Genomic DNA, 10,534 nt, shown 5'->3' with positions numbered 1-10,534 from the left:
TTTTTTTTTTTAATCTTAGCCATTCTGATTGGGGTTAGGTGGTATCTCATTGTGGTTTTGATTTTCATCTCCTTTAAGATAAATGATGCTGAGCATTTTTTCTATGACTTTTGTCTGTTTATATGTCTTCCTTGGAGAGTTTGTTTGGCTTGTTTACCCATCTTTTAACTGGACTGATTATGTTTTTTTCAAGTAAGCAGGTTGAGTTCCCTGTATATTCTGGTGGTCAGTCCCCTGTCTGAGGAATAATTTGCAAATATATTCTCCCATTCTGATGGTTGTTGCTTCATACAACAACCTGACTATTATTTGTTTGCTGTGCAGAAACTTTTTAACTTGATATACTCCCACTTGTCTATTTTGGGGATTGTTGTCTGTGCTTTGGGGGTATTAATTCAAAAGTCTTTGCTACTCTAATGTCTCCAAAAGTTTCCCACATGTTTTCCATCAGTAGTTTTATAGTTTGAGTGCTTCATACAACAACCTGACTATTATTTGTTTGCTGTGCAGAAACTTTTTAACTTGATATACTCCCACTTGTCTATTTTGGGGATTGTTGTCTGTGCTTTGGGGGTATTAATTCAAAAGTCTTTGCTACTCTAATGTCTCCAAAAGTTTCCCACATGTTTTCCATCAGTAGTTTTATAGTTTGAGGTTTTATACTTAGATCTTTGATTCATTTGGAATTTTTGTTGTTATTGGTGAGAGATAGGGGTCCACTTTCATTTTACTGCAGGTGGAAATCCAGTTTTCCCAACACTATTTGCTGAAGACATTTTTGTTTTATTCATTGGATTGTCTGGTGCCCTTTGTCAAAAATCAGTTGACTGTATGTTTGGGGGATTATTTCTGGGGTCTCTATTCTGTTCCTTTGGCCTACTTGCCTATTATTGTGCCAGTACCATGCTGTTTTTTTCATGTAGACTAATCAGAACATTTATTTTAGAATAATAAATTAATATACAAATTATAAACATTTTATTATTAATATATTATGTAATATAAATGTATCATTTTTCTATATGAATATTGTCCCTTACTTATTATAGTAAGTTTCATTAATTGATTTTTAGACACATATTTTATTTATAAACTAAGTCCAACCTATGATACGTTATCTTTGTCAAGGGAAAAGTTGTCAAAGTAGATTTAGAAAAAAATAGAGGCCACAATAGCAACTACATACAGATGAGGAAGACAGAGTACCTTGACTAAGAGTTTCTGTGGGGACAGTTCTTCTCCTGGTCAAGTCAGGGCCATCTCAGATGAGGGGAGACAGTCCAGCTTGGTGACGAAAAGCCTAGACTCTGGCTACAGACTGTCTAGTTCAAATGTCATTTCTGCCTCTTACTTTGTCTGTGACTTTAGTTCTAAGTATCCTTCTCTGTAAGTGAGGATAGCGCTCTATCTCATAGGTCTATACTAAGAATTAAGTGAGTGATACAGCATGTTAATATGCATAGTTCCCTCCCCCTTTATAGTCGGTGATTGTAATTTTAACCATTATTATTGCTGTTAGTGGAAATTAGAAAGAAAAAAGAAATCCACTCTGATATTTTATAAACAAAATATTCAACTGAACATTGATAACTGCTTTTTTTTTTGGAGAGTTTTTTTTTTTTTCCCCCCATAGGGTGCGTGCGCTCACCAGACAGACAGAGAGAGACAGAGAGACAGAAAGGGAGAAATTACCCCCCAGGGGGGATGGCCACACTGCAATCCCTTCTCCTCCATTCTCCTCTCGGGATCTTGGGAACACACTCACACGTGCCTGGTGTGAGTTTTAAGCCACCAGGTCTGGGACTCGAAGCGTGGTTGACTACATGGGAGTCCAGCGACACAACCATTACTCTAACTGCTGGTCCTGATAACTGTTTTTTTTTAAGAGACATTTTTTGCTATAAGGCATATGTGCTCTCCAGAGAGACTGAGAGACAGAAAGCAAGAAACACCCCCTCTCCAACCCCTCCAGGGGAGATGGCTACACCACAATCCCTTCTCCTCCATTCTCCTCAGAATTTTGGGCACTCATACACATGTGCCTGGAATGAGTTTTAAGCTGCTGTGTCTGGGACTCGAACTGTGGCTGAGTATGTGGGAGTCCAGCAATGTAACTACTATGTCATCTGCTGGTCCCCATTGATAATATCTAAAATCTACTTATCTGAAAATGTCCACATATTGAAATGTTCACTTTGTAAGCTAAATAATATGATTGAGTATATAAAAAAATAAAAATAAATAAAGCAAAAAAGAAAGATTTTCTTCAACAGAAAACACTGAGAAGTTTGAAGTTTTGTCTTGATCTAAAATTTTGTATAATTTTCAAAACTCATTTATGAGGGACCAGCAGTTAGCGTAATGGCTATGTTACTGGACTCCCACGTAATCGACCGCGGTTCGAGTCCCGGACCTGGTGGCTTAGACTCATACCAGGCGCGTGTGCATCCGTGCCCAAGATCCTGAGAGGAGAATGAAGGAGAAGGGATTGCGGCGTGGCCATCCTCCCTGGGGGGTGATTTCTCGCTTTCTGTCTCTCTTTCTCTCTCTGTCTGTCTGGCGAGTGCACATGCCTTATAGCAAAACAAAACAAAACAAAACAAAACCTCATTTATGATATCTAAACTGTTCACTGATTTTCAAACTTTAAATTCATTAACAGTTTCATTGAAGTGTACTTTACTCAGTAAACTATATAATTGGACAAGTTTTTTTTTTTTTTTGAGAGGTTTTTGCTATAGAGCACATGCACTCGCCAGAAAGAGAGACAGAGAGACGGATAGCACGAAATCACCCCCCAGGAGGGATGACCATGCTGAAATCTCTTCTCCTCCATTCTCCTCTCGGGATCTTGGGCATGCATGCACACATGCCTGGCGTGAGTTTAAGCCACTGGGTCTGGGACTCGAACCATGGTCGACTACATGGGAGTCCAATGACATAGCTATTATGCCAATTGCTGGTCCCAGGACAAGTTTTGATACACATATATAACCATTAAAGTATTTCTACACTCAACATAAGGAAGGTCCTTTCGACAGGCAAGTTTTACTGTGCCTCCCATTTAACTCCCATCACCACCCTACCCTACTGTTTACCACGCAATGTCTGATGGTGCCCTGGGCAAACTGGATCTGCTGAGAAGACACTGCAGAGGAAGACAGTGGAACTGTTTCCCCCCTCTGGAGTTCTCCTGGGGTGCAGTTGACTAAATAGGTTTAGTATGAACCACATGAACCAGTTCTAAAATGTAAGACCTATTCTAGAAAACGTGGTGCTAAAAATATATGTACAGGAAAGCTTTACTTTGCTCACTTTTTAGCAACTAGGGTAAGATATGACTAGGTATGCTGTGATGCCTGACTTTCATGTTCCATAGCCATTATACCATCCTTCAGGTGTTCATTTGCAGTGGACTGAATATCTGTCTTCCTCAAAGCATATACCGAAATCCTATCTCCCAGTCATGTAATTAGCAAGTGGGACATTTGGAAAGTGATTAGGTCATGAAGGTAGTTGAGCCCTCATGAATGGGATTAGTGCCTTTATTATAAAAGATTTCAGAGAGCTGGCTTGTCTTTGCTACCATGTGAAGACACAGGAAGAAAATTCCATCTATAAACCAGGAAGGAGGCTCTTACCAGACACACAGCTGGTATCTTGATCTTAGACTTCCCAACTTCCAAAATTATAAGAAATAAACTTCTGTCGTTTATAACCCACCAAGTCTGTGGTGTTTTGTTTTAGCAGCTGAAACATACGAAGACATCATTCATTGTCAGATCAATTCACATGGAGCCTAAGGAGTCCATGTATCCCTGACACGGTAGTAGGAACTGGATAAGTTACATAGGGAAATTAATAATGCTTGGACCTACCTTTACAAAACTTGGAGTTTAATAGGAATACACTGAAAGGCGTAATAGGTAAAGGAAGTAAGTAATACTTGTTGAGCCCCACCGTACACCAGGCCCTGCCTAATGGTTTTCACACATTATTTAAGCCTCTCAGCAAGCCTACGAACCAGGTCCTATTAGCCTATTTGCAGGTTGGGAAATGGAAGTTCAGAGATGTTAAGAAATTTGGTTCTGCAGCAAGTTTATAGAACTCTCAGTGGCAAGTACAAAGGGTACTTCTAGGCAGGGGTTATGGAAGCTTGGATCCTTCTTTCTGTGGCTTAGGAGCAGCTCAGTCTTGTTACTCCTGCTCTAAATTGTGCTCTAGACCAGAAACTCATTCCTGTTGGCTTCTGCTACAGGCCTCTGTCTTTCACTCTCCTGTTCCAGTTCAACTCCTCTTCCTGTTCTGTACACTAATACCTGAATTTCTGAGGCCTCGTAGATTGGGCTCATGCTTTGCCCCTGCTCTTCCTCCCAGGGACAAGAGTCCTGCTTCCCATCAAGGCTTCTTGGTTCTCAGCCCTGACATCAGTGCTCTCTCCTCCATGCCTCAGAACCCTGGTGCTGACCACCTGCTCTTTCTATCTCTGCAACCTGATCCACATCCCCCATCTAGAACTCTGTCTGCCCATCATTCTTTTTTTCTTTTTAGAGTGTATTTACTCCATGAACATGTGTGTGTGTGTGTGTGTGTGTGTGTGTGTGTGTGTGAGAGAGAGAGAGAGAGAGAGAGAGAGAGAAAACCCAGAGAGATATAGCACTCCCAACAGGATCTTCATGTCACAAACCCTGCTTAGCTTTAGCCAGCCCAGATTATGGACACATGCATACGTGGTGCACTCAGGGAAGTCTTTAGGTATGAACTGGTGACCTGCCTATGTGGATCTGCCTCACAGTGCATTACCGTGCCACTGTCCAGCCCCTATACCTCGCTCTTGATGGGAATGCCCTGCTTTGGCCTGTTGACTTGGTTTGGCCTTTCCCTGGTCCCTCTCTCTCTGACTACCTTCTTCTGGTTTGGTCCAACCTCCCATTTCCCATTCCCCAGGTCTGTCCACAAAGTCTGCCTCTTCTCACAGGGCCTCACAGGTTCTATCTTTTCAAGTTCCAGCCAGTCCATAACCAATATCTGTCTCACTGGATTCATCACTTCCTCATTTTTGGAATCTCTCTTTTTGGATCGAGCTTTGGCCTTGCTGAATGAATCACTAGCAAGCAACTGTGTGTCTTTATCATTAAGTGCTCCCATTTGATCTTCACTGTAGTGCAGTAGGTTAGCAGGGAGCAGAATACCTTGACATCATGAATTGCACCATATTTCGTGTGCATGTGATTACATGGTGTGCCCAGGTTATGTGACTAAAGTGCAGCTCTGAAGACGTTCCTACCAGTCTGTGCTGGTGAGATAGTCATCCCAATTCTTTGCTTTCATCGCTGAAAACACTTTCACACATTTTTAATAGGTCATTATATTAAATAGATGCAATTTTCTCTGTCTAGCCAAATTGCCGTTAGAAGGATCTTTGTACAATGCTCATCATAAAAATCTAGACATTGTACATTTTAATTCTCTAGGAAAGTGCCTATGCCACCCAAGGGTGAGGAACACACTGATTCTTTTATCCCTTGTACATCTGTTTCAGGGAATTGATTAACTGACAGAAACAGAGCTGCAGAAAATATTTTTTTAATGTTTATTTACTTACTATTTCCATGAGTGAGAGAGACAGAGACAACACTCTGTCTTGTCACTGTGACCCACCCTCAGCTACAGGCCACCTGGGATCATGAACACACACATGTTCAGTGTACTCGGGGACGTCTTTGGGCATGAGCCTGGAACCTTCCATGTGGCTCAGTCTCCCAGAACTTTGTGTTTTACCACTGCACTACCATCAGGTTCTCTGCTTTTGTTTGAAAGTCTTTGGAATAATTGGGCTTCACTGACTGGACACTTAGAATAATGCAGAAATGAAGCAACTCTTGCTGTCTCTTCAGGGAAGTCTGGGATAGTCACAGGAGAGGTTGTTAGAGATGGCACCACATCCCCACGCTTCATGTCAGGCCACCCCTGCACATAAATCTTTGTGTAATACTCCTAGAAACCCTGTGAGGATTGGCACAACTCAGTACCTTAGCTGTGACTTACCTGATGGGATGCTGATCAAATTTTATCCTGGCTGCATGAGATAACAGTCATCTGATCATTGTGATATTTGAGTTGTGGATATTTGGTTTCTAATAACCTTTATAATCTTCCCCTCTCTCTCATCAGGAGGACAGTATAAGATGTCTGTCATTATGAGAGCACAAGATGGAGCTTAACTGTGCAGCTAGGTCTTGGTAGATTATAGTAGGTTTCTCCAGCAGTGGAAAATGCTGTTTCCTCCCTAATCAATAAGAGAAAGTGCTAGCCATAATGAAATCAGTGAAGTGGACAACACTGAAGTAGAAGAGAAAACAGAATAGTACATGGAATCAGGAGTAAGGTTAGAAGGTACCTAGTACTGCCTTCCTTAACTCCACACTGATTCTCCTTTATCAACTGGCTGCTGTTTATTCTGAAAGTCTTCCTGTAATTTTCTGAGATAAAATCTGGAAATGAAAGTTTCAAGTTGCAAGTGGAAATTTTTTATGAAAAGAGTTTTAGGAAGCCAGGCTTCTTTTCTTTTTTCTAAGATAACATTTTTATTTCAATTAGGAAATTGCCACTATAAATAGCTGGCTCAAGGTCACAGGGTATTAGACTCATCAGGCAGTTAATTTACATTGTAAGAAAATGTGAGTCACTTCACTAAAATAAAAAGTAACCAATATCTTGTTGTCACATACTGTATGTGATCCTTTTTGTCATAAAGCTTAAAAATGATATCATTCTGAAGAATGAAGGGCTTAGTTATATTTATTTGCTAATTAAAGTTATTCTGTTTATGAGCAAAAAAACTGACTATTTTTCTGATTAAAAACAAAAAGAGTTTTTTGATTTGAGGATTTGTACATTGGTTATTAGGTTTCCCTTGATTCTTTTGTTCATGTATGTATGTGGTTGCGTAAGAAGTATATAGCTCAATTCTATATTAGTGGTTCTATATTAGGTGTTAATTCAATTTGATTATCTTTCTAGTTGACCTGTTCCTTTTAGGAGAATTTTTTTTTTTTATATCATGCCTTACCCCAGAATTAATTCCAAAAATGAAAAGACTCAAGCTCTCATAGTGGCCAGTAGGAGATATGCTTGTGGACAGAGTGTCTTACCAACCATAAGATTCCATCTTGAAGGCTTGGCTATTGCAATGATGACTCATGAATGGTAGTACAAACCAAGAGATTGAAATTGGAAGAGTTGGCTGCCTTTTGGACAAGAGAACTAAAGGTTTTTGACCTTGAATATAACCTCTCCAGCCACATCTCCCGGGATGGATGGCCACACACCCTAGACTTTAGTTTCTCCCATAAGCTCTCCAGTGGCAACTACCCTTTGTTTTCCTTGTTCCCGCATGCTGGAGTTCTCATTCTCTGAACTTGGGAAAAGTCCACTTAACAATAACATATGACATTTATTGATGGAACACTTACTCTGTGCAGATAGTGCATTGTTCTAGGTACTTCACATATATTACTTCTTTTATTTTTCCTTTATGAAGAAGAGGGAGTCAGAGGAGAAAAAGCAAATACAGAGATAAGATAATTTTTTAAAAAAACAAATTACTTATTTATTTTTATTATTATTTTTGCTATAGGGTGTATGCACTCATGAGAGAGAGAGGGAAGGAGAGAGAGAGAGTGCGCAAGCTGCCAGGTCCAGGACTTGAACTGTGGTTGGCCATGTGGGAGTCCAATGCCTTAACCACTACACCAGCTTCTGGTCCCAGAGATAAGATTTTTTTTTTTTTTTTTGGAGAGATTTTCACTGTAGGGTGTGTGTGCTCACCAGACAGACAGAGAGAGACATAGAGACAGAAAGCGAGAAATCACCCCCCAGGGGGGATGGTCACGCCGCAATCCCTTCTCCTCCATTCTCCTCTCGGGATCTTGGGCACGCACGCACACACGCCCGGCGTGAGTTTTAAGCCACCGGGTCCGGGACACGAACCGCGGTCGACTACGTGGGAATCCAGCGACATAGCCATTACGCTAACTACTGGTTCCCCCAGAGATAAGATATTTTGACAAGGTCTTGCTGTTTCACAATCCTTCTTTCCTAGCTTCCTAATTAACTAGGATTACAGGGGTACAAAACAGTGCCCAGCATGTTCAAGTTGGCCTGGGACTCAAACCTAAGGTGGCTACCTGTGTGCCACCAGGACTGGGATGGCATGTTGAATTTTTTTTTTTAAATATTCATAGTGACTCACTGAAAAAGTTCTACCGATACCCCTATTTTACAGTTGAGGAAACTGAGGCACTAAGAGAATAAACAGCTTGTCTGAGACCACATGATTAGTAAGTAGCAGAGCCAGGATTTGAACCCAGGCCGCCCAACTCATGAACCTGTGTTATTAATCACCACACTAGATTGCACTTCGAACTGCACCTCATACTACTCAATTGTATGCTCCTTGTGATGAGGAACATGAAACATCCAGCATCTGGGGTCACACATAGCAGTTGTCTCCTGACTTCGTTATCACGCATTGCCATTGTCATCATCGTCATCATCACCATCTACTATATATTGAGCACATCTATATGTCAGGTACATTTCACATAAATTAGACTTAATGCTCACTATAGTTATATATGAGGCTCCTGTTGTCCTCGTTTTATAGTTGAAAAAACTTGCATTTAGGCAGCATTAGAATGGATATTTTAAACCCCTTCACTTGGCTCCAGAATCCACTCCTTTAACCATCAACTAACAGATACTCAATTAACTGAGAGAAAAAGGAATGGAATAGGTGGGATAAAAACAATGACATGATGAGTTTTGCTTCCTTAGGTGTTAGGATTTCTGTTTCCTCTTTCTAGAGTCTAGAATGCCTAGGTCATGTATAGCTTCTCTTTAAAAGGAAGGGCCAGGTTGTTTACACTGATTTTCTTAGAGTCACATCAGCACTTTTGCCTTCTTTTGGATGTTTCCACAATGATTTTCTTCCATGCATTCAGTTGATTGTGTATTCATTTGAAATAATTGGGTTCTCTCTCCTATTTTGAAACTATGAAACAGTTCACTCAATTCACAACTTAATATGAAGCTTTTGAATGACATTAGTTTGCTTGTAACACCTCAGCTCATATTGGTGAAGAAATGGAAGTTTTAACTGACTATAGGATTAGGAGGTTATTTTGGAGCACGAGGATACTTTAAGAAAGGCACATTGAATCTAGTCTGGTGGTGCACTGAACTGCGATACTCGAACCCACAAGGCTGACTATGGATTTGGATCCCTGGGTTGGCCTGAAAACATGCTGAGCATATGCATGTGTACCCAGGATCCTGACAAGCTGGAGGTTGGAAAGAGGGAATTGCAGTGTGAAAAGACCCTGTCAAGGGTACTTCTTTCTTTCTCTCTTTCTCATGCATGTATACATGCTCTATCATGAAAATAAATTATTTAAAAAGGAAAATTAATATTTAAATAATGAGGTATTCCTCTGGATTCCTTTGGACAGCCAGTGGGTTATAGGAGAGGCCTGGCTGCCTGTGAAAGAATGAGAAGGGGATACAGGAGAGATGCAGAAAGAAAAATGGACATAATTCAAAGTCAAATTCCATCTTCTTTGTAGTTTTCCAAGGTCAGGTGGCAGCTATGATTCTGAAGGTTCCTGAAGGGCATTTTCTCCTGAATTGTCTTTGGAGACTGTTCACCTGCTTCAAATGGTGAGTCTTGACCACCCAGGTGGCTATTTCAAGGTTAATTTATGAACACTTCAAAGGAACTGGCCAGTTTTTCGCTGACACAGACCTACCTCTGCCCTTTGGCTTGCTGATCCCTTGGCATTGGACCCAGTTCATTACTCCTGCCCTGTGTGGGGAGAGGGCCTCACAACCTGCGTGAGAAGGTCAAGGAACTCTTGCCGCATGCTTTGACAGCCTGCCACATTCTGTGTAAGGGCAAAACCAAGCTCAAAAAGATGTTTCAGAAGACTAAACTGAAACAAAGCCTAGTACTTAATGACCATTAGATGACTTAACAAATATGGACTAAAATAAAACATTTATGAAGCAGAAGGTGAAGGGACACATGATAGTCTTTGGACATTCAGTCCAAGGATGCTGTCTTTCATGACTACTATTTTGGAGATGGGTGATAGCTAATCAAATCAACCTAACATCAACAGATTTTTTTGAGTTCTGGACTAGGTTTCTTAGCATAATGTATTGTTGTGGTCTTCATGGTCTGTGATTTCTCTCTTGCCAAGCTTGTTTCATCAGTCCCCTGTTGTCCTGCAGATTTTTGAGGCATTGGAATCCTAGCAACAGATTTCTCCTTTAAGTAGGATGGTCCTGATTACCCGTCTCCCACAGGTTGGTAAAAGTCTTGCTCTTATCACCCACAGAATATTCCTAGGGCATTTTTTTTTTTGGTGAGACTGTTCTTCCACCAGCTTAGCAGAAAATGTGTGAATCCACCATCAGGTATCCAAACGAAATGGCTTCTCCTGGAAAATAAAATTGTCTAAGTTTCAGCAGG

Source organism: Tupaia chinensis, unplaced genomic scaffold (assembly GCF_000334495.1).
Source record: "Tupaia chinensis unplaced genomic scaffold, TupChi_1.0 Scaffold000014_1, whole genome shotgun sequence".
NCBI lineage: Eukaryota > Metazoa > Chordata > Mammalia > Scandentia > Tupaiidae > Tupaia > Tupaia belangeri.
The sequence above is the reverse complement of the archived record's forward strand: the minus strand, read 5'-3'. Positions refer to the sequence as shown.